At 40.6% G+C, this 24,236-nt stretch overlaps 1 long non-coding RNA gene across 5 annotated transcripts; it reads right to left on the reverse strand.

Annotated features, from left to right (window-relative positions):
• Window positions 1–787: 787 nt before the first annotated feature.
• LOC135296945 (uncharacterized) lies at window positions 788–13,918 on the reverse strand. 5 transcript variants are annotated; one of them, XR_010358954.1, is made up of 6 exons: window positions 13,520–13,918; window positions 12,731–13,085; window positions 9,632–9,732; window positions 6,931–6,987; window positions 2,914–6,702; window positions 788–907 (listed from the first exon to the last, which is right to left on the reverse strand). It is a non-coding gene; the product is annotated as an uncharacterized LOC135296945 (long non-coding RNA). The 5 variants fall into 5 exon arrangements; XR_010358956.1 differs by lacking the exon at window positions 788–907 and having other exon boundaries at window positions 2,567–6,702; window positions 13,617–13,918; XR_010358957.1 differs by lacking the exon at window positions 788–907 and having other exon boundaries at window positions 2,567–6,702; window positions 12,731–13,048.
• Between the last annotated feature and the right edge of the window lie 10,318 nt (window positions 13,919–24,236).

Raw genomic sequence — 24,236 nt, forward strand, 5'->3', positions numbered from 1 at the left:
TCCTTAGGAAGAAACATCCTCAGTCTTTTCTCCTGCTGCTGCACCAATAAATTCAACACTACTGGGGCTGCTCTCTGGCCCTGCTGCCAGTCAGTATGGATCAATCTGCACCCACAGTGTTAAACTGCCTTACTCCATCAAATCAGCTGCTTACATCCACCCTGCCTGTGAGGGATGGCTCATGCTTTGTGCCAAGGAACAGCCTGGGACTCTGATAACTGTGGGGGCAAAAGCTTGGCAGGGGGATGACCACCATAGCAGTGCAACCCTACAAATGATTGCATTTTAGAAATCAGAATCTGTTTAGTTTTACAGGACAGGTGTATCCAGAGTATCTCAGTGACATGTTCAGGAATGCCTTACTCCTTGGCACAGATGAGGAATGGTGTGTGTCAGCTGTGGGAGTAACTCTGAGGGTCAGTGCAGATCCATTTCATCAGCTAGGGCAACTACATAAACTGGCACTGCTTACTTTACAGCCTGCCTTATGCATGTGTTACATATGAACAGGGCAGTTTTTTCTAATGGTATACAACTATAGCATCTGAACGGCCAGTGTGGATGAAGATATATCAAAAAAAGTCACATACATCAGTGCAGATATACGTATCTGCATTGATTGCTTATCAGTTTATTTCCCTTGTTTATTTATCTAAAGTGTGCCAGTAAAGGCAAGTTTGTACCATTGTGTTCTCCAGAGCATGGCTGTGCAACTATAAAGAAGCAAGCATCATTCAAAAGTACATGGCTGTTCAGACAAGGTTTGAATGCTTACAGCAAGTTAGTGTATCTTCACAGGGTAATTTCCCAGGGTGCTGGAGGCTGAGCAGGAGAAAGGATAAGAACTGGGCTGACCTGTGTTCCTTTTCATAACGTGAAACTGGAACTTTGTGGGGACAGCACTTTTCTGTGGGAAAGAACACAGCAGATAGACAAATCTGACCAGCCCTTATTGCAGCAAAGATGTGCTGCAGAGTCATTTCTGCTCCCACCAATGCCAAGACATTCATGCTGGAGGCAGCTGACGGTAATTTCTAATTAGAAATTTTACATTCCTGAAAACTATGTTTTATGACACTTACAAGTCAATGCTTTTACAAAAGAGATTTTTAGTGGGGAAACTGTTTTTCAGCAATGGTAAACTGAAATACCCTCTTGAAAACCTCTTATGAGTTTCATTTTCTTCATGAAGCAAGATAGCAAAATGACAAGTGTTTCCCAGCAAACAACAAATTATCTGGAAACTTCCTTTTTCTCTCTCTCTCTTTTTTTAAATTTTTTTTTATTTTCCCAAAAATAGAACTGATCTGGGAATCTTGTATCATTAAAAAGTTGTATATTTTACTTTTGATTTTGCTTTAGAACACAAGCATTTTTAAAGATAAGTTCTCCCCCCTCATCCCATTTTCTGACCCTAAGTAGCACTACAGTGTCCTGAGGAGGGTTGTACTGAGTATAAGTAAACTGCATTTTTGGCCAGATATCAGAAAATACTTTTTGGCCTGGATAAGGAAAAACTGGTATTCTCAAGGATACCTAATTACATGAGGCAAAATGTATTATGAGGTACGAACTTTACCATTAGTCTAAATAATTCAGGAAGTTTTCAATGAAAATACCTTAACTATACCTTAACTAAAAACCAAGCTATGTCAAACCACAACACTCATCTACATTTAAAATAAACATTGTATGGAGGAGAACCAGGCCTTCTGCAGGATCCAAGCTCTGCAACCAAGATAATTTGGCTATTAATTGTGTGCTTTCCTTTTTAAGGCACTAAGGGATTTTCCTTTACAAGGTTTTCCATACATGCAAATGGGGGTGTTTACCAAGGCCACCTGTCTGAAAAATGTAAGCCTCTCAGTTCAGTCTGGTTTTACCTTAGTGTGAATCAAAAGGCCCATGGAATTCTCCATTGCCCTGCAGTGGTGATGGTTTGGCACAGCTGCTGCTTCTGTGACTGTGGATGTCTTTGGAAAAGTCAGATGCCCGTTACTCTCACTCAAAGCAAGCAGGATTGTTCAGAGCAAAAACTAACATGGAACTACCACATATCCTGCTTGTTGTAGCCTGTATCTTAATTTTCTTTCTTTCTTTCTGTATCCACTTAAAGAAAGGAATTGTGAAAAATGTATGATGTTGTGTAAGTTCTTCTAATTGACTTCAGGAAGTGTTATCTGGAATGGCAGTCGTGAGCACACAAACTCAGCAGACTTATCTGCGTTATCTAATTACCAGACTATAAATGTTCTGCTGACATTTCCTTTTGATAAATACAATACACTGCTTTCTTTATCTATCTGTATTAAAGAAACAATGTTCTCCTAAATCCAACCCCATGCATACTTTTTACTAAAACAACATTATAAACCCCAAGACTAACAGAAATGTTGTCACAACGTCAACAGTCTTAAATGAAAACAGTGGCTTTCACATGAAAAGCATTATCTAAAGGTGGTAGGAAACCACTACAAATCTCAATGTTTTAACTGTGAATAAGCATCAAACAGATTTCACAGATATTTATTAAGCAAAAAGAGAGAAGAAAAAGAAAATGGTGACAAAGAGCAGCAGTATTACATGTATGCTTACATTTCTTCACTAGTGCTGTGTTTAGCTACACACAGAAATAAAGAATCAGAGTCATTTAGGTTGGAAAAGATCCTTAATACCAAGTCCAACTGTTAACCTAGCACTGCCAAATCCACCACTAAACCATGTCCCCAAATGCCACATCTACGCACCTTTTATATGTTATTTTATACTATATATTATTGTTTAGCATAAGGATTTTAAACCAGGCTAGCCTTTCAGGCCTTACTTCTGCACATGCACAGGAGGGTTTCAGATGATTGTGGAAAGCAGCTGTGCCAAACTAGCTTTGCTGCTGGAAGTCTACAGGTAACACACCTGAAGGAAAGTGCCTCTGAAATACGCTTGTTGCTGTTTGATTTTCTGTTATCTCCTGATTCACCAGGCTTAGAGTCTCCTGCATTGGGAAGAGAAAGGGCAAGAGGCAGCCAAGGGTTGTTGTAGGAAGAGGTAAGGCAGGACATGATTTTGCCTGGGAAACCCTGCTCCTCTAGACAGTGTCAAGGTGGGGAAAGGCAGGCGAGGAACCTTCTCTGCAGCTCTGTGGAGAACTCTGGCTATGCTTGATCTGAGCAAGGAGGCTTTGACAGAAGGCAAAACTGACACAGAAACGTTGCAACACCTGTAGCACAGAAACCCCAGTTTGAATGCTCTCTGCATTTCCATTTACCTCAATGAGAATTAGGCATCAGGGGGGCCACACTGGTTGGGAATCCTTTGACACCTGTACACACCCCACAGACACTCTGTGCCCCCACCTCTGTGACCAACTAACGAGGACACACCAAAAATTAGAGGCTGCACAAATGTTCAACAAAAGAAATGGTATGTTCAGTGCTTTTAGAATCTATGCTTTAAAAAAAGAAGGAGCCCACAAGTGAAAAAGAAAAGCTGCGATAAGATGTAAACACACGTTGTAGATCAAATGTAGCCATCAAGTTCTGGGGATGTTCCAAAGATCACTTTTCTATCAGTTAGAAAAGATACCCATTTCTGTCAGAAATGCTAAAGGAAGTGTTAATGACTGGAATAAATAACAGGTGCTGGGAGCAGCTGTTACTGATTAATGACTTGTCTTTTTTTAAATAGGTTTTCTGTTGGGGGAATCAGAAGTTATACTCCATTGTAAGACATTAGAGGAGTGTTTTTTCCTTTTTCTAATAATGTGCTCCATTATTTCTAAGGCTAAACAGATTCAAGATTTAATCTAAATTAATATTTGAATTTCAGGCCATCAATTATTGAGGAGGGTTCAAACTATAATACTTTTCAATTACATAAATTACTTGCTTTCTTTATTTTTTTCTGCCAATTTCCTTCTTGTTTTCTCTCACTGTTTTTGTTCCCCTCTCTCTCCTCCCTCTCCACACCCCTTTTCCTTTTTACTTGAGATATCTGGAGATGGTGCTTCCAATACTGGTTATATTTGGCCCTGAAGTTAGTTTTTAATAAGCATATAAAGGATGATGAGATTGAATGTCACAAGAAAGACTGCCACTGTTGCCATTTCTCAATGATGAAGTAATTTAAAAGTCACTGAGGACAGCTCAGTGAAAACATCTGCTCTGTGCCTTGGGGCCATCAGGGAAACAAACAAAACAGTGTGATGGAAAATAATATGGAAAATATAGTAATATTTAGAATTAATTCTTATTTAATAATTTTATATGCATGTAAAACCACTTCAGAAATAATGGCAAGTACCAAAATACCTCAATTTTAGCAAAAACGGCACAGGGGCTTCTATCCTGGCTCCTTTGAAGTCAATGGCAAGGCTAGTACTATGTCAGATGGAGACAGAATTTCTTACCAAAATCTAGGTCACTCAAGACGGCCTTTCCAGTAGTGTAGAGCCCCATCTCCCTGTATCCTAAAATGGACAGAATCTACAGTCAATTCCCATCTCTGCACTTCAAAGCAGGTGGTCTCGTAACTGAAGGGATTTCAGGAACTGGAGGAGGTGGTGGGGCATATGGAAAGGCTTTCATATCATAATAAAATATTAGAGTTTCCTCACTAAAGAGTAGGTAAATATGAACAATAAGAATAATTTCAAGAGCTTAGCATGCTTTAGAAAAGCATTCTTGTTCCTATCAACCATGAGGCAACAGTAAAGACAATAAGTAATAGAATACAAGCCTTAATAAAGTGAAGCATAACTTTACCCTACCTAGGGCATGTCATGTGTTACATACTCTTCCTAGGTGAGTTTCTGTGCTTACTGTTCATTAAAATTAATTTTCTCTTTCTTTTAAAGTGGTTATTTAAAAACATCACCAAAGACTAAATGCAGTATGTAATAAACACAAAGATTTTTTTCCAGTTTAGAGACAGAGCTGAAGTCTTGATTTGCATCCCAACTATGAGCATGCAGAAACTCAGTTATCTTCATGTGATCTTGTGTTTTTCACTCATCTGAAGATAATGTTAGAAATGCTGTCAAGCCATGACTTCCATATACTGACACAATTATCTTTTCTCACACAAGGAAAAAACACTTATTTTGCAACAGAGCCTTAGCTGGGGAGAACACTGCACTATTCTATACAACACTGGTTAGTTGTGACAGTTTTGAAGAGAAAAGTAGATACAACTGTAAATATGAGGGGAGGAGGAGAAGATTATGGCTAGGCAGAAGGCAATGACATGGATGACAAGGGCCAGTAGCTCATGATTTATGAGGATAAACCAGCCCCTCCTGTGTGCTGTGCATCATAGCACCCACCGAATGTGGTTCCAGGTGTAATGCCATTTGCTACGTCCTCACTGCCATCTCCCAAGTGCTGTGACACCAGGGCTGTGTGGTGTCCCACTGCAAACCCAGCACTGCCCTCAACCCATTTGCAAAATGTAGAGATTGAAGGCTGATGGAGCAAAGACACATGGATATGGTCCCAAGCAATTCTAGAACATCCTGCACAGTGCTGTGTATTTGCCATCCACCCATTGTATTTCTCACCTGTAACCACATCTAAGATTATTTTAGCTGACATGAGCAAAACAAAAACAGTCTCTACATTTAGAATTACTGATTCCTATGAACACTTCACAGTGGTTCCAAGAAAACATCCTGGGCTTAAAACAGTTTCCAAAAACATGAAGTACCACCCCTAAGGGATGTCTTTGGATGTGCATCCTAGTCATGACCATCTCCAACTGGTTTAAAGTTCTTCAAGAAGTATTCCCTCTCCCCAAAGAAATCCATTCCACAGTTTTCAGCATCCCTCTCTGACAACCAGGATTTCAAATCCCTTTATCTGGAGACAAACAGAAAGAGTGTGCTTGTGGTGAATAATTTGAGCTGATATTCTTGCCAGCTGTTAAGGGACACATGCAAAAAAAGAAAAAAAATCAGTGACATCTGGTCAGCACTGATATGTCCTAACAGAAGTATTTGTTGGGAGAGGGGAAGGGGTGGTGGGGATAAAGAGAAATACCATCTCCATGCACCTCCTTGCCCCCTTTTTGAAAACTGAAAGCGATAACATTGACCACAGCAACTGGAACAAAAATCGCAACTTACATCATGGGGAAACAGTGACATTACATTAGCCCGTATTACACAATGGTTGAGCAGTTGCTTTCACACACTAAGCTTTCAACTTTAACTTTTTTTCCCCCTTAAGCTACACAATGGATTTTTTTGCTGAGTTGGAAAATATCAGGAGACAGGCAGAAAACCTTCCTTTTGTTCCTTCATCCTGCCAAGCACCTCATCATAAAGATTTTTTCCCTTCTGTTCTGTTTTTCTTTCCCAACTTCCTTTCCCCTTTTCACCCTCCCCCACTTTTTTGTCAAATAAATGTGACTAATTAACAGCATGGCTTCTCTCCACCAAATCGTAAAACCACCTCCTTTAATTTCATGAAGGTGATAACACTGCATCCTGGTTTCTTCTTGGGAAGTAGACTTGTAAACTACCTTCTAAAGTGCTTTGATTCAAGTGATGGTTTTCTCGGGCCTCAAACTGGAGGACAAGCTGGCTTTAGTTCAATAGGAACTTCAGCTCTCTCCTTCTCTTTTGGGCCTGCTCACTGAGGTACACCCAGCACAAGGCAGTAGATAATAGAAATCCCAGAATGGAAACGCATAAAAAAAAGTTGTTTCCTGGGGTCAACAAAGGACAGGAAAAGAGCCAACAATCACTTAAATAAACAGTATTCAGAGAAACAAAAAACCCCAAACCACCAAAAAACAAAACAAAAACCCCACAACAACAAAAAAACCCCCCAAACCCCAAAAACTCACCAAAAACTCCCAAACCAAAAAATACCAACCCCTCCCCCCAACAAATGCCCAAACCTCCCCCCCCCGCGTCTGTACAAACTGACTTACCTATGAGGGAAGCAATGGTTTAAAGCAACCCACTGCTCATTCTGCTTATGTTTAATACTGTTAGGAAAAGGAAATCAAAACCAAATAAAATTTGGAGGGTACTTACTCTCAGAAAAACAACTCTTTCCCCTGCTTCCCACCTCATAATTATAGTCTGTTTTTATAAAACACTTTTCATCATCAGAGCAGTAATGTCTGCAGGGTGGACATTTCCTGGGGATTATTAACTAGCTGAAGGTTAACAATTTTCTGCTGCACCTCAAACCAACAGCTCCTCCTGACTTCTCAGTAACTCTTTAAATATATTGCTTATCAAGATTAGAATAGTGGAAGACTAATAATGAGTTTTGTACCCTACAGATATCTTAGAAGAAGCATGACAAGAAAGACATGAAAAATGTCTTTAGCTGCAAGAAAAAGATACAACAGGGGCAATTCAGTATTTGCTTGCTAATGACTACGATTTACTATTAATATGGCAAAAATCACCCATATTAGAAATAATGCCAGTAATTTCTGACTTCTCAGAGAAACCATAGGGCAATTGTAGGGGAGAAAAGGCAAGTGAATTCACCCCGTGAGAAAGTGAGAAAATACTTTGCCTTTAGCTCCAGAATGCTCAAGTCAAAATCAGATTTGACAATAGGCAGATGATCTGTAAATTTAATGGCTCAGCTGTCAGAAGACAGCCTTTGAGAGTTTCCCGGTTGGAAAAATTTAGCCTTTTGCAGAAAACAGTTTTAAGGCAGGAGACAAGTCAGGGTCTGAGAAATCTGTGGAAATGGTGGGCCTGGCTCTTCTTGAGAACCTGTGTAAAAAAGGGCATGTGAGGACACGTAATTTATCTTTGTCATTCTTTGGAGCTCTGCTTCCCATATTTCCCTCTGCACTTTGGTGTTAGACACTGGCTCTCAGCCCACAAGGTGGGTGAGGTGTTCTGAGAGAACCCATTTGGTATGAGAGACCTGGAGTCTCCTTTAAAGGAAGAAGGCCTAATTCTTGAATAGCTACTTCCAGAAAGACAAAACCTATCAGAACACATGTGAAGATCAGCTGAGCCACTCAATTCTATCTAATCTGCTTCTTCCTAATTGTAATCTCTTCTTGGAAGCATGAGTTCAAATTAGTGAGACATTTTAGGCCAAGTGAGAAGAGGAATACTTGTGTCTCCAGTTTGCTGTGGTGCCACTTTTTACCTTGTGAAGCCTTGTGCATGGAACTCATGTCTTGCAGGATATCAGTAAAAAGCTATATAGGTCCCTAGCATTTAAGGTCTCAAAATAAGAATTCTATGGTACACTAGTTCCTTCTGTCCATATGTTCAGAGGCTGTCTTTGCTCTATAAGAAAAATCCAGTATATTCCATATCAACATCAAAAGGTTCAAGAAAAGTCATTCTTGACTCTAGTACATAGAATCACTTATGTATTTTAAATTTATTTATCAAACAGAAACAAAGAAGTGAAGCAATAAAACTAGTGAGAATAGTTAGGGAGTGACTATATTTTTTTTTTTCCTACACATGTGTATCCCTATCTGTATCCATATCTCTGACATACATGCACAGGTACACCACACATATCACCATATTGTTTCTTTCTATTAACTCCTCAGACATTTTAAAATTTATTTAATGAAATTGAATTGTTCCTTCAAATATTTTTATATTTGTCTTCAGTGAATTTCTGGCAGAGCTAGTGGCAGCCATTATCTTCCTCAGAACTCCCATGACTAGAATATATTTTTGGACAAAGGTGTTCTCACAGTCAGGAGAGGGGTCTAGTACTTCTGGATCATAGTTCTCACACTGAGTTGATGACAAGACAATGGGCTAACTGCTGGGCTCCAATTTCCTATCTCCAAAAAGTGAAATGTTGCACTTGTAGTATTTTAGAAGCACCTCTGAATATTATTACTCCAGTTATTCCCTCCAAAACAAAGTAGAAATAGCAGTGGGATCACTTCTGTCAGGAAGTAAGCAGCAGCCTCACAGAGATGGCAAACAGCCCTTCAGAGAGCATACAGCACTCCGAGTACAGTACAATCAGCACTTCAGGTGCAATGACTTGGGAAGAAAATTGTTGTATAATTAGGTGAGCAGAAGTGGTGAGGTTCAGTGGTGAGTGGCAGTGAAAGCCTTTTGGATTAGGAGTTCTTTTAGAGCAGTCAGAACTATTTATTTAAATTGTTGATCTTGTGTGGTTGATTTTCAATGTTTTTGTCACTGAAGCAGCATTGAATTACAGAGTGTCACAGGTCGAATATGAGAGCAGAACTATCAGATGATTTGATAAGAAACATTTCTGTAGTAGAATAACAGAAAAAACAAAGGCTAGTCACATCAGGAACGTTACTCAGAACTGAGCTTAACTTTATGAGGATCAGTCTAAAGGTTGTGATAACAAATAACCAAATATTAATCTTATTTACATGATTTATTGAACTGGAGCATCTCGAGACAGCAGTGAAGGATCAGATACTAACACACAATAAAGTCATAGGGTGGGAATGAAATTACCCCTTCTAGGACCTTGTACAGGAGCTAAACAAGACTGAGGCAAAAGGGATTGATTTAGAAACCCAGTTCCCCATTGCTGGGAGCATGCTTAGTACCATTAAGATTCTGATCTTTAGATCACATAGTTCCCTAAAATTCCCCCATTGCTACAGTAGCTTTATGATTCTGGAGGCAGGCACTTACCTTCAGGTCCAGCTCATTTGAGACATCTCTGCTCTGCCTGAGAATCCCAACGTTGACCTCGCAGTGTGTCTGGATCCTAATGCACCCCAAGACATGGAGGCCTGTACAAAAGAGGCTAGGTGGGGTGGAGTGTGTGTTTGCATAACTCACTGAGCACAAAGAGAAAGACAAAGTGGGAGCATAGAAGGATAAAATATATGGTTTGCAGACATCGTAGTTTGCTGATAAACTGGCAGCAGCAGAAATTATGCAAATGATCCTCTCAGATGAAGAATTAGGAAATTTAGTGGGGAGGAAGTCAAACCTAGTCCTACATTCTGCCTCCCACAAGAGAGTCCAGATGAAGATAATGGCATTCATGCAAGCAGTTCATCACTCATAACCTGTGATGGTCAATCTGATAGCCAAATTAAATAGCTGAAAAAGATTTGTATTTAAGGAGTGAGAGAAGAAATCCTGCTTTGACAGAACTAAAGTCTGGTCTATCCACTAGGCCAGTCTAAACTAGAAAGAGAAACCAATGCAGATAACTTTCGTGAATTTCAGATGGAAAAATCTGAGGAATTAGTATGTGCTGAAAAAGTCTGCTGGGGACAGTTTGCCAGTAGTCTGTGACTATACTATTCCTATGAACCTTGCACAACTTTACAAGCAACTCAGAATTAGAACTAATGGAGGCTATGTTGGGTCACAGAGAGTTTTCAACTGTGATGTATTTCTGATTTTTCTGAAAGCATCTCTTGATGCTTTCTGATCCTCAGCTACACTGCAGAGCCTGACATGGCAGGGAGGTCAGCTTCAGCAGGTAAGATCAAAGCCCACAGGCAGGCACAGCTTCACACTGTGATCTCCAGCCAACCCATTTTCATTAATGGAGACACAATCCAAAGATTGCTGCAACTCTTGGCACATATGCAGTTGTGGGACTAAATCCCTCCGTACTGGTTTTTGCAGAAACACAACAGGGATCTCTGCTCCTTGCTCTGGCCTGTCATCTTTTCAGTGATTGCAAGTAACAAAAAAGAAAAGTGTGTGCATTTGGGGAGAGAATGCCACATTCTGCAGTAGGTGGATGGGGTCACGGCGAGTGAGCATGGCCTGAGTGGCAGTGTGCAGTGTACGCCTGAAGCAATGTGCACTTACAATTAGTTGAATTTCACTGTGTTGGAGATGGAAGCTGACAGGCCACCACACAAAACCTCCCTGCAGCCAGACTCATGCTGAGATCCAGAGCGGAAAAGGATTTTAACTGAAAGGCTTTGAAGGCTTTAAATATGGAAGCAGTGAATTCATGCACTGTTTACCTTTGCAAGCCTGGCTTTGACTCTGTCTTTCATTTTGTTTTAATGAAGTAGGTGGTCTCATGTAATTCCCAATTACCGTAAAACTCCAGTGCACTAAACCCCCTAGCTTACAAGTTATGAATATTCACTGAGGCTCACCCAAATTCTGAAGAGCTGACAATATGGCAATATTTAGACATAAACAGCTCAAAACAGGTGTATCTTCACAGAACTGTCTATTACAGGCATGTAACTGCTTCTGAAGAAGCGTGTGGTGGTGACTCCACTGGGATACTGGATTAAGTGGACCAGAAGTCAGAGCCACTGTGAAAATTTGTTTCCAACTGAAACAGCATTCTGCCATTCACAGTCTATTTATTCCAGTACTGATCTAATTTAAGAATAGATCAAATTATTCAGAGGAAGGTCAGAAACCTCACAGATGCAATTCACTTCTGGATGATGTTTCTATCTGTCCCTGAACTATTTCTTCTTTTGTAGTCTAAGAGATGAAGACTAGCATATAACATAACAATGCATATTTCAACTTACCCATTTATGATATCTGAATGACATTCTTCTTAATATAAATCCTCACCCTTTCATGAATCACAGACCTTGTATCCCACAGCATACTGTGGAGATGGGCTCATGCTACAAACTCTTCATCTTGGCTCTGCCATTTAACTTTCTTGCCCATGGCAGGACATTTATTCCAACTCCTTATTCACAGTAGCAAAATTAACCTTGCACCTACCCTACTAGTAAACCTCTGAGTAAAATAAGCCTAACTTCATTTGAACTGAGAAAAGATCCTAGACAGTAAAGGCTTCAGACAAAGCCCAGATAGCTCAGTTGTCATCATATGTACCTCTGACTTGCAGTGCTCTAAGCGGTTGCTCTTCATCCTCCTGCCTAGAGATGGACTCAGGATCAGGTGAGACCAATGCCTACTAAACCATTACTTCCTCCTACGGCCTTCTGAATACTTTTAGCTAGCAAGCAAGCAACAGCTTTCTTTTAGATTTTGGAAATATCCTGAGAATTCCCACACTTCAGACTGTGAGCTACAAGGGAATTCAGTGTGCACAGACAGCTTTACTTGTGGGCCATGTTCATTAATGTCCAGACTAAAGCTGCTGAAAGTTTCCAGTTTTCTTTTCTTGAGAGAAATCAAATTGGGATCACCAATGAGAACTGAAAACAAATATCTTTCATGCAGATGTATCACTTATTTCTTTTCACCTCTAGAGAAACGCAGTAGAGATTATATTATGCCTGTGAGGACCACTTCCAGCCTTCCACATAGATTGCCTCTAGTCACAGTCCATCTGATGCTGGAAAGGGACCTGTGGGAGCTCAGGATGGGGGACCTGTGGGAGGTCAGAATGGCACTACATGAGGGACAACCATGTCTTTTTTAAAATCTACTTTGAGAATTGAGCTGCTGCTTTCCTTAGTACTTAGTCTGCCAATGAACAGTGATGCTTGATGTAGGTGGTGAAAAGGACATTTGTGTATGTGTGAGAGGAGCACACATGGTACAGACTTACACAAGGTACAATGTGCAAAAGACAGATTCCTCCTAATTTTTAAGGCCTCTTTCATTCCTTGTCCATATCCCATGCTATGTACAGCTATGTGTCATAGCTGTACTAGCACACAAACTTCTCATCAACTGCAATGTTGGGAGTAGCTCATTCAGATGCCAGGTAACCTACAAGCAGCATGGATCCTTCCCTTGGAGATTGCCTGATGGGAATTCACCCTCTTAATACTTCTGTATGTGTCCCTGAAAGGGAAAACAGATACTTACAAGGCGTATTTTCCTCTTTTTAAGGTTTGGTTTGACAGAGTTGCTGGCAGTTCTGACACCCTTCACTGCTTTTCTTCTTGTCTGCAGTGGGGCAGGCCAAGATTTACCTTGTGGAAAACACCACTGGCCAGCATCATGTGAGCAGGCTTTGGAGAACCTATTGGTGCCCCAGTTAGCCAGACCATCCTGGCATCTCTGATGCCCCATGGCAAAATCAGCATTCCCAGGAGGTGTCTGAAGGATGCAAGGTAGGTGGCTGTGGCTTACAGTGTAATTGAAAGTCCTCCTCATAATATCCTCTTCCGAATACTTTATCTCCTCACAACAGGGGAGGTATCAGCTGCTCAGAGAAACACTGATCAAATAAAAGATTAAAGCTCTCCTCTCCAGGGCGTTATTTTTTGTTAAGCTACCAAAGATCATATTTTATTTCTTCCTACATTATTTTAACATCTTAGATTGAGCTCACTTTGTCAGGTCCCCCCTCACATAAGCTTATTAAAGTTCTTCAGACACATCTGCATGTGAGGCCCAATGTCCCTTCACGCACATGAGTGAAAGCTGCACTGAGGCCTTGGTCCTGCTTTGCAGACAGATTTTTAACTATAGACCCTTAGGCCCCGGAGAGAGGGCTTGGTAGCCTGATAGGTCCTTTCAGAGCCCCATGCTCACACCAACACTCTCCTGGGGCCACCAACAAACAATGGTATCCACCTGCAGGGCACTGCAGGCCTGAGGCCCCACTACCCCTCAGCCTCCCTGAGATCTGTGTTGACAAGAGGTCTTTACCATTTCAGAGGAGTCGCCTTTGCCCTGAAGTCTTTTGTTGGCTCAAAGAGCAGATGTAGTGCAGGCAACAGCAGTGCCAGCTTCCCCCAGCACTCACCTGGAGGGAGCACCTGAATAAGAGGAAGAGGTGGTTCAGCCCTACTGGCTTTTCCATTCTTCAGCCTTTTAGCTGAGCTGGCCTCAAAAAAGCACCAATTACTGCCACCTGTAGCAATGGCCTTGATGATGGGGAGAGCTGTCAGCTGGGAAGTGGACTGACACAACCAGTTCATTTCACATAGGTCAGCAAACAGCCATCAGATTAAAATGATTTTTGTTCGCTATCGACCTGGGCTCGATTGGAACCAGTGACCCAGAGATGAAAGGCTCAGAAAGAAGGGTTTCTATATGGTGTATGGTCACACATCACTTCTGTCTCCATCTCACTCATTTTCTTGTCCAAAATGCTTTCTTTTCTTTTTTTCTTTTTTTCCTCCACCCAAAAAATTAGAAATCCATCCTCTACTCTTTTAATTGCAATGCACCATATGGGGATCTGTTGTGTTTTTGTTAAGGCTTCAGTAATCTATTAGTCATTCTTCCCTTTGTGTTACAAAAGGTCTATCCTTCAAGAGACACATATTGATTTCAGCATTTTTGCAGCTTGTTTGAATTTGGAGGGTACTTGGTGAAGTAAACTAGAGCATAGGTTGAAATCACAACAGTAGCAAAAAAGCATGAACAAGAATCAGTCTTACAGAGACTTCAACATGCAAATTATACAAGGAAAAATTAAAACAAATGGGATAGGAGACCTAGTAGGCTAGTAGCCCAGACCTGCTTCTTTTAATGAATAAAGCAATGTTCTCTTGGATCTGAAATGTCCCTATCCATTTCTAAAATATGGATAACTCTTTAATTTTATCTTATCACCCCATTCTCTCTCATTTTTTGTTTCTTAGTCTCCCCCTACAACATATAAACAAAGCTTCTAACATTTTTTTTGTTAGAAAAAATAACATATACTGGGAAAAGAATATGCCTAACCAATTTTTTTTTGTGATAATATACTATTCCAGAGCTTCTCCATTTATTCTTTGTTACAGAGACCTTCCCTCTCATCTATGCTTAAGCCCCACTGTAATAATAGGAGCCCAAATAGTCTCTTGAATTGTTGCTTATGAAATTCACAAGATGCTCACAAATCTTAGTTTTATGTTAGCACATGCATAGTTGTTTTTTTTTTTTTTGTCTTTTGATGTCAGGGACAAAACAAATAATGAGACCCAAGTAAAATTTTAGGTCTTATACAAGTGATGCCAGTAAAGATGTGGAACTCTGCAGTGGTTCTCCTTGCCATGATCATGACATTAATACCAATTTTTTAAGGATGGCAAAAAATATCTACATAAAAATGCTACATTCTCTCTTCTTCTAAATTAATAGTGCAAATATGGTAGCCCACTACTTAAATCAATGTAATTTTCAGGCATTCAGAACAAGTAATTTTTCTAGGACTATATTCCCCAGTAAAATTCATTATCTGTGATAAACGACTTATTTTGATTAAACCTGTAATCCGTCCCGTAAAACACTGGTTATTATCATCCTTGCTACAGTTCAGCAGTACCATCATCATCCTCACCACCATCATTACCATATGAATCACTGGTAATAACTGATTTTGTTGGGATAATTGCTTCTTTGTCATGTCTGCAGTTGCATTTCCAGCACATGGGTGATGGTTGAGAACCTGGAATGGGCAGGAGTTAATTTCTCCAGACACTTTCATTTAACACACAGAAATCTGCAGGCACTAGCCCTTATTCTGAAGCTTTTAGCATTTACAAGCTGGAGCTTGCTAACACGCTGGTCTTTGGGTCTTTAGTGGGAGAATTCTTTCATTTTTTATGGAGAGTGAGCCCTTTATATTCAGTTTGTTATACTGAAAACACAGAAAAATAGTCTTGGAAGGTACCCTGGGAGGTCTTCAAGTCCATAGCACGGCACCAAGGCAGATTCATCCCCCTTCCTGAGAAATATTTTCTATCTGCTTCTTTCAGATTTTTAGTAACATAGATCCTGCAACAACTCCTAGTGATCCAGTTGGGTGCTTCACTGTCATGACTGTCAGAAAGATTTTCTCATGTCTGTCTGTTTTCTAATGTCTAAACTCTTGACTTGTGGATAAGGAGAGAAGGTTATTCTCTTCTTTATTGGAAACCTTAGCATATTTGAAGACTCCTAATCTAGTGCCAATCAGACTTTTCCGAACATGACAGGCTGAAATTATTCAACCTTCTCTCATCTTCTTGGGGGTTCCTCCAATTTCTGTGCATTTTGCTTCAACAGCTATACTCAAATTTGCACAGAGCACCAGTGGTGAGCTAACTTCAGGACTGTCACACACTGACAACACCTGCTGTAAAGTCAATATATACGTATAACATAGAGGATAAACTATAAAATTACATATATTTATGAAAATAAACAGAACATCTTATACAAGCCAAATCAATACAGCAGTGGCATTATTCATTCAGAGTGTACAGCAACTGCAGTCTGACACAGTCCTGGCATGGGGCTGGTACCTGTGGCTTTACCAGTTGTTTTTCTTGGGAAGAACACTATTTTGCCCTTGAAAAACTGCTAGACTAGATATTTTTGCCTCTTTCCTGGAGAAGTCACTTCCAGATTAGAAGATTTTGACCTGTTTTTGTATAACTTCAACACATTCTAGAAGTAAGATTTTTTCTTATGAGTTGTACAGCAATATTTTTTGCTAAGAGGTCTTATGCAATGGACTTTTGAGTGGGTTTTGCCCATCTCTTGTGCACAAAAGACTACACAGAATACCTTTCTGTATGGTGCTGTGTGATAATCTGCTTGTTCAGTGAGGTAGCTGGACCCATGGCAGCTCCAAACTGAAATCTGTGGCTAAGGGGATGTTGAGCCTTTGCTAGGAAGTCCTGTTGAGAGATGCAGAAGAAACCACCTTGGATCCATGCAGCACTAATACAGCTGCATGGCTGCTAGAACAAAATTTGCTTGGTTTTGACTAGGGTGGAAGGAGTTTGTGCTTCCCTGGAGTGTGGGCAGAGCGAGCTTGTGTCAGCCTACAAAGGTTTTTGCAGCCAAACCCTAAGACAGTGATGCAGAGTCTAGGCATTTCTTTATTATGTTCTGATTCATTTCAAAAACTCTGTCCCCTGGAGCTTTTATGAAATACTGCCCAATCAGTTGTTTTCCAGCCTGAGTGCAGTACACCAACAGCTGTCCAAGGAGCTAGTTTATGAAACAATATTCCCATTGGAGTGCACTGAGCTAAAAGGTGAATGTTTAAGGTTACCTCATAATAGACAGAACTGTGAGTGGCTGTCACAAGTCTCTGATCCAGAAAGCCTGATAACTTCCACACTGAGAAAATCTCCCAATTCTGCATTACTTCTTCTCTAACCAGTAACTGGTTTGCAAGACCACAAAATCTGGTATTGTTCAACAAAGTGCTGATGCCTAAATATAATGGGTCCACAAATAGAACTCTGTAATGCTACAGAAACATAAACAACACAGGAGGCAGTGCACAACACAACTAATCATAGAGTAGTTCAGGTTTGAAAAAGTGTTTATTGCTAGATATTGTGCAAGTTTTTGAAAAATAGCACCAAAATCTCTTTATTACCGTGTTTAGTTCCCTTGCTGACTTATTTTTAGACACAGATTCTGTCTACAAGCTATTTTTGGGTAAACCAGGGATTGCATGGTATGTTGACCAAAGCAAGTTGTGTGAATGCTGGTAAATGGAAACTGTAGTTTTGTTCAGCTTTCCTGACTATTTGCTGTGACAGGAAGTTCACTGTCTCTGGCTGAAGCATTAGGAATAAAAATGATTTATAATAATAATAATAATAATAATAATAATAATAATAATAATAATAATAATAATAATAATAGTAATAATAATAATAATAACAATAACATCAAATATTATTATATAACTAGAATATACAACCATAGCCACTTTTGCTCTTTCCTTATTGATTTGCAGGAATATTGTCTTCATCCCTTTTTATAATACTATGTTGGGTTGCAGTTTTTTGCTGTAAGAGGCATTAGTGCTGAACAATGTGGTGATTCTTCTTAAAACCCAATAGCTTCCTCTATAGGATATAATAAGGGACAAACTTCAGAAAATTGGTAAGGGAAGGCTAAAGTTCACTAAATTGGTATTTGGAGTTGCTAAAGACAATGAACACAAATTTTTAAACCACAGTAGGAACAAAAGAAATCCTGTTGATATGATAAATATTAAGAGATGAAGATTACACAAATTGATTACTCAGATGTGGAAAAATAGATATTTCACAGCTTTTTTTTCCTTTTCTTGATGTGGTCCTATTTTCATAGAAGTATCTTTCAGACACTGAGTTACTGGAAGAAAAACAAGGCAACATCTTTCAGTGATAGTCATTCATGAAACATCAGGGATCGGTAATTTATACACAGAAATTAGGAAACCACTGACTGATGAAATCCTCAGTTTGTTGACATTCAGTTTAAATCCACCTCAGAGCCGGATACTCCAGCTGTAAAGGGTGCAAAACATTCAAAGAGGGCAAGTAGGATGATTCAAGAAACAGTGACCCAATTAGCCTAGCATTTACCTGAGGCAAATAATGCTTAGACTAGTAAAGATTTTAATCAGTAAGGAATTAGGTGATGGAAATATTTTTTTGATTAATGACACCAAAGAAAGTTCAACTTGCCAGATAACTGCTAACTTCTTTAATGAGATTCAAAGTTCCACTTTTAAAGATAACTATGGAAATAAAATATACTTCATACAGCATTAATGCTATGGGACACAAAGTAAGACTGAAATCCTTTAAAATATCACAATAGATCATATTATAAACAGATCAAGAGCTAGATATGACACATATGGAAAAGAAGGTGTCCCTGCTTAATTATCTTTCAATGAGATTGTTCCTAGTGTGCTTGACAACAGCCAGATGCAAGCCTCATCCTGCTTATCTTGGAGTAAAAAATTGCCTTTCTAAATACAAATTTACATAAAAAGATTAGTGGAATGCTTGAGGACACAGCATTTCATATGGAGTAATGTGATCATGTCGCAGACAAACAAAACATCTTTAAAACTCCAAAATAGTGCATACTTGCAAGCAAAATAGGTGAGCCACTCCTGGAAAAAGTGGGTTTGCTTCTTGAAATAAGACAATTTTGGAAACGGGTGGCAAGCTGCTTGAGCTATGGCAAAGGAGTCAAAGCAGTCCTTGGGTGCCTGCACAGCATTTGCAAGTGACAGCAGTCAATCCTCACTTAATAGCCAAGAAAGATCAAGGAAGCAGCTTTCACTGAACACCTTAAGGAGTTCAACTAGTTTATATTGTAAAAAAAATTAAATATAGACACAAGTTTGTGAAGAAATATATTTACAAGATGAAAAAGTCAGGTTCAGGAAGGCCAAATCAGGCAAAAATGGACATGAAAGCAAGGCACACTCAAATAATAAATTAGATACATGATTTTCAGAATTAAAGTCATTAAAATACTGGCACAAACTACCACAGGAGGTAGCAGTTTCCTTTTTTTTTTTTTTTTTAATTTATACTCATTAAAGCAGGATGGGTGATCTGTTTTAATCAAGTACAGGTAATTAGACTCAATATGGGAATAACTGGGAAAAAATATGATGGCATATGGTATGCAGAAAGTCACAGCAGATGATCTAAAAAATCCCTGTGGTTTTGACTCTGTGCAAATATGAAATCTGTCTGATAAAATTTAGTGCTAGCCAAGTGCAGACCTCCAAATCTAGGCTTGGCCTAGGACTGTCTTCAAGGTCTTTGGATCGAAGCAGATCAGCCTGGTGTTACCTTAGGCATCACAAGTGGATGGACTCACTGAAGCAACGGAATGTTGAAACTGAGCAAGTTTACAGTATCTACCAGCTGTGACTGGGTCTGGCTGGGTTGAAGAAGGAGGTAGGCAGCAGCAGATGTTAACCTTTTGGCAGTGACTGTATACAGATACATTGTATACAGTGGTAGGCCAAATCTAGAAAATCAGCAAGATCAGTGGAAGGATTCTCACTGATTTAAGTTGATTTAGGATTATGCCAAACCTGGGTGATGATATTTCCACTTATTTAGATAGGATCAATTCAAATCCAGACGAAATGTTAAAGGGTTCAATATAAATACCATACACGTGCTGCTAATGGAAGTTGATGGTGCAGTCATTCTAATTCAGCAGCTATTATGTGCTGAATGGTCATCTCTGACAGTTCAGACATACTAGACTTTTAAATATTTACCATAGTGTAGACTCATAGATTGCAATGTCATCTTTGCAGTTACCTGTGACACAGAGCCCAGGCTTTGATTACAAAAAAGCTGTGGGGGGAAAACACTGCAAAACTAAAGAGCACTTAGGGTCAGGCCCAAGCTAGCAGGAGGCAACAACCACCAAGCTCAGGCTGATAGGCAGGCCCCTCCCTGATGCCACAGAGCAAATGGCCTTACAACCTATGGTGGCAACAGGACTGTCTCCTTCCATCCAAATGATGCTCCAGCACGTGGTGTGGTGTTGAGTCAAGCTGCCCTCTCCAGGACTAGCCAGCAACACTCCCTTCTCCTTCATATTACATCCAAGGAAGGTATTAAAACTAATCAAAGCCATCTCCTTTAGCAGGCACTTGTCTGCAAGTTAAAAAAATGAATGAGTTAAAGGCAGGACATCAGACACAATATTGAATTTTCTGTCTTTTATGGTCAGTATCTTACAACAGACATATTTCCAATATCAGAAATTACTTCCAGGCTGTAGTGGAGAATGATATAGATTTGTATTTATTAATGATTTCAGCAAATGTGAGGTCTAGTCACTCTTGTGTGCAGTTTTGTTTTTTAGGGTTTTTTTTAATGTTCTGTTGTTCTTTCTACTGCAAACACTTGTGCCTGGCGAAAAAAAAGAATTAAAACGGGGAAGAAAATAGATCAGCCTCTATCAATTGGCCTGTTCAGCAAAGAAGGAATAGATTTTACTCTAATCTGTACCATTAGCATAACAAGAGAAATGCTGGAGCAGTTGTTAATAACAGCAAAGAGGTTGTTTAAGTCAAGCATGTGTTTCAGCTCCACGGGCTGATTAATCTTGTCACCATTTTTTTGTTTTTTGGTTCAGAAAACTTTTCACTGGAGGCAATCGGGAAGGGAGGGGGAGTTTAAAAAAAAAAAAGAAAAAAAAAAGAGGCAGCAGAATAGCCACGTCCCCGCCTTCAAACCTGTCTCTGTGTCTACCCTTACTTCTGCCTGGATTAGTCGACATAAAGCTGTTTTCTACAGCCAGGGCCCTCAATGGCAAGTTAAATTCAGACAGATTGTGAGGAGTGGAGAACATGGGCCTGAGAAAAGGGACCCGGCTCCCGCCCTGACCCCGCTTTGTTACCCCGCCGTGGTCACCTGCCACCCCGCACAAAGGCCCGCGCCGCCGCCACCGCCGCGGCCCCACCGTGCCGCCCTGACCCGCCACGGCCCCATTGGCTGCCGCCCCGCTGTTGCCGGGGTAGGAAGGCCGGCGAGAGGCCAGAGAAGGCCGGGAAAGGCCAGAGGAGGCTGGAGGAAGGATCGCAGCCGGCCCCGCTGCTGGGCGCGGCTGCAGTGGCGGGCGGAGGCCGCTGGCTGCTGCCACATGGGCGATGGGAAGGAGGTCACGCGTGGCCCGGAGATCTGAGGCGAGCGCCTTGGCGGCCGCTGCCGATGGCGCGATCAGCCGTGATCTGCTCCCCTTGTGACCCCTTCCCGATCCAGGACAGGCCTCTCCTGCTGCTACTGCGCTGTATTTCCAGCTCTGTTTCGCGGGGCGGGAGCTGGAGCCGCTTGGCTAAACCCACGCCAAACAGAGGGTGGGTGAGCAGGGGCAGCCAGCAGCGCTCGCTTGCCATCCAAACCTGCCTGCACACAGCAGGGGCCCTTTCCTAGTTTGCAAACGGATCTGCTGGCAGTAATGCTGCAGGGAGGGGGAGAGGCAACAGCTCCTCACCTAAATACCCTGCACACCCATCCTAAAAGGAATTTTGTCCATACTTGTTCCTGCTGCTGGAACAACAGGGAAAAAAGAAAATCACTGCCGCAGTATTTCCTGACACACGAAAACATTTATACACAGGCGTTTCTGTAAATGTGCCAGTGCTGCTCTTCACTCAGGGCAGCTGCTGGCAGCCTGACTGACGCTGGTTCAGGTGGGGCTTGTGCCCCTGGCTGGCACCTCTCACAGGAGCCATGTGCTGGCTCCAGCCAGGCCGCCAGCAGAGAACGGTGAAAATTAAAAGCTTCTGAGTCTGTATGGTTGGCCTGAAGCTGGAAAAAATACCCAGTGAGACTCGTTGAAGCCGTATTGTGCCAATAAGGTACAAATCTCTTTCTGTTGAAAGCAGCACTTATGTGCCTCCTTGCATCTCATCTGGAGTTTGCTGTGTTTTACTGAAGATCTCGACAAGGTCATAGTGCCCTTCATGGCAGGTCTCAGCTTGATTCACCCTGTTACAGGAAATAATAAACACACAGGTCCTTCTGCAAAAAAAAAGCTGTCAGTAAAGGATCCCGTATCTTAATGGCAGTAGCAAAGGATGCAGTGGTGCCTCAGGAAACTACAGAGTCAGGAATGGTGGGTGGTAGGTTTTCAGCAACTTAGCTCTCACAGCTAACCTGGGAAGAATCTGTAGCTTCAAATCTATCATTCAGAGCATTTGTATGTTATAACGCTGCTCAATGTCACAAGTCGTGTTTTCTGCCTGCTAAGATAATTTTATTGCTTTCTGACTATGGATATCAGGTTTTATAAAATTGAATCATACACAGTTTGTTCATGTGAATTCCTTCACATGCACAATTTTTCATCCTCTATTTTTAAAAAGAACTAGTGAATTTCTCCATTGCTCAGATTTTGTAGCCACTGTGGAGACTAGATACTATGTCCAGGTCCAGGGTCCAGCTCTAGATAGTCTGTGCTTCCCCAGGCTCATCTCATTTTAGTGGTAGAAAAGCTGCAAGTGAGTTGCCCAAACATGTTTTTCTGCTATCTGTTGCCTGTGGAAAAAGGATTTCAGACTGCAGAGAGGACCTTGATCATGGATTCAGCAATGTATTTTAAATGGTCTTAACCAGCAGCAACTCAGTAGATCTGTTGTCTAGTATCATACCTGGCTTAGCCTGTGAAGTGTCCTTATTCTCCCTAAACTTGTTATGTGCTCAGAGAGAACACAAACCAGTTTTCAATCAGAAGTCCTCATTTAAATTTACGGTAAAACTGAAAATAGACATTAAGTAACTTGCAAATGTGTGAAGGCAAGGTGATCTGGTGCTAAAGAGAGTAATATGTCTGTACAGTACTTGTTCATGTTCCTTCCCTGCTGTTACTGCACTTAGCCTTATTTGAGCTGGCAGTGTAAAAACACTGTTAAAATGGCACGAGTCCCCATTTAAAATAGGAATCACAGAGATATTAAATGCTATAATTTTTTCATTACCTCCGTATTTTTCCATGTTATAGAGATGATGCAAAATATAATACAAATGAGACTAAGATAAACAGTAGCCAAATGCAGTCTTGTAAATGCTTCTCTGATATTTGTTTTGTCACCATGTGTTGTATTGCACTGCCTGACAGTTCCTTGAGACTAGGCGGAAGGAGAGATGATAATTTGGGGAGTGGGGGGCTTAGTTTTAAAAGCCTTCTTCACAAATTCCATAGTTGGTTGTTTTCCCTCCCTCTCTCCAGTATTTTGGTCAGCACTAAAATGGATTTAAAAATTTAGCTAATTGTCAGTACTACTTCCAGAGTCAGCCACCTTGGTTACTTTAACTACTGTGAAATTTTAAAAGTACCTCTGAAGGGATTAAGTATGATTTTATGTGTAGTCAGTAGCTCCAAATTAATGAAAAATTGAAGAGGAAAAAAAGAGGATAAGAGATGCATGAATACATTTGAGGAGATAAAATATCACTTGTGATCTTCATACTATAGGGAGAAATATTTACAATGCTTATGTGGGTAGAGAAATTGTCATAAATACAGATGTAAGTGATAACTATATGAGTTGAAAGTCCACAGTGTTATAGATGATTCGGGGGGAATGGGAGAGGCACATACATATGAGAGGTGTGATGTCTCTTTTAATAGCACTGGGTCTCTACATGAAGATTTATGTGAACAGAATTGACTTAAAAAATCCAACCACTAGGAACCTGGCTGTCTTTTAAGTGGGTTTTGGTCAGAAGGTACACAAGGGCAATAATTTTACTGAATTGTAAACATGGTTTTACTAGTAACATCTGTTGCGCTTTCTTTCTCCTTGCCCCATAGTGGGCTATTCTGAGCTGACACCAAGGATATTGTCGTGAGTTAAAAGTGGCTCTCTGGAGACGGGACCATTCTGTGCTTCCAGTCTCATACTCTAAAAGTTCCCAGGAGAAGTGCTTGACACTAACTGTTTGACAGAAGGACAAGGCAAGATGACAGCTTGGGACGCCTATGTCCATCAGAAGTCTCAGTCTGTATCCCACTAGCAGAGGGTATTTAAAGATCAGACACATAAATAATAGCATTCACACACATTTGGTTACAATGCTTAATAGCCGTATCAGGAATCAGGAGAAAAAACAATGCATCCTTTATGGTATTTTTAAAGGAATTAAAACTGCTAGTTGGGACATTT

The sequence above is a fragment of the Passer domesticus genome, chromosome 3 (assembly GCF_036417665.1).
Source record: "Passer domesticus isolate bPasDom1 chromosome 3, bPasDom1.hap1, whole genome shotgun sequence".
Lineage (NCBI taxonomy): Eukaryota > Metazoa > Chordata > Aves > Passeriformes > Passeridae > Passer > Passer domesticus.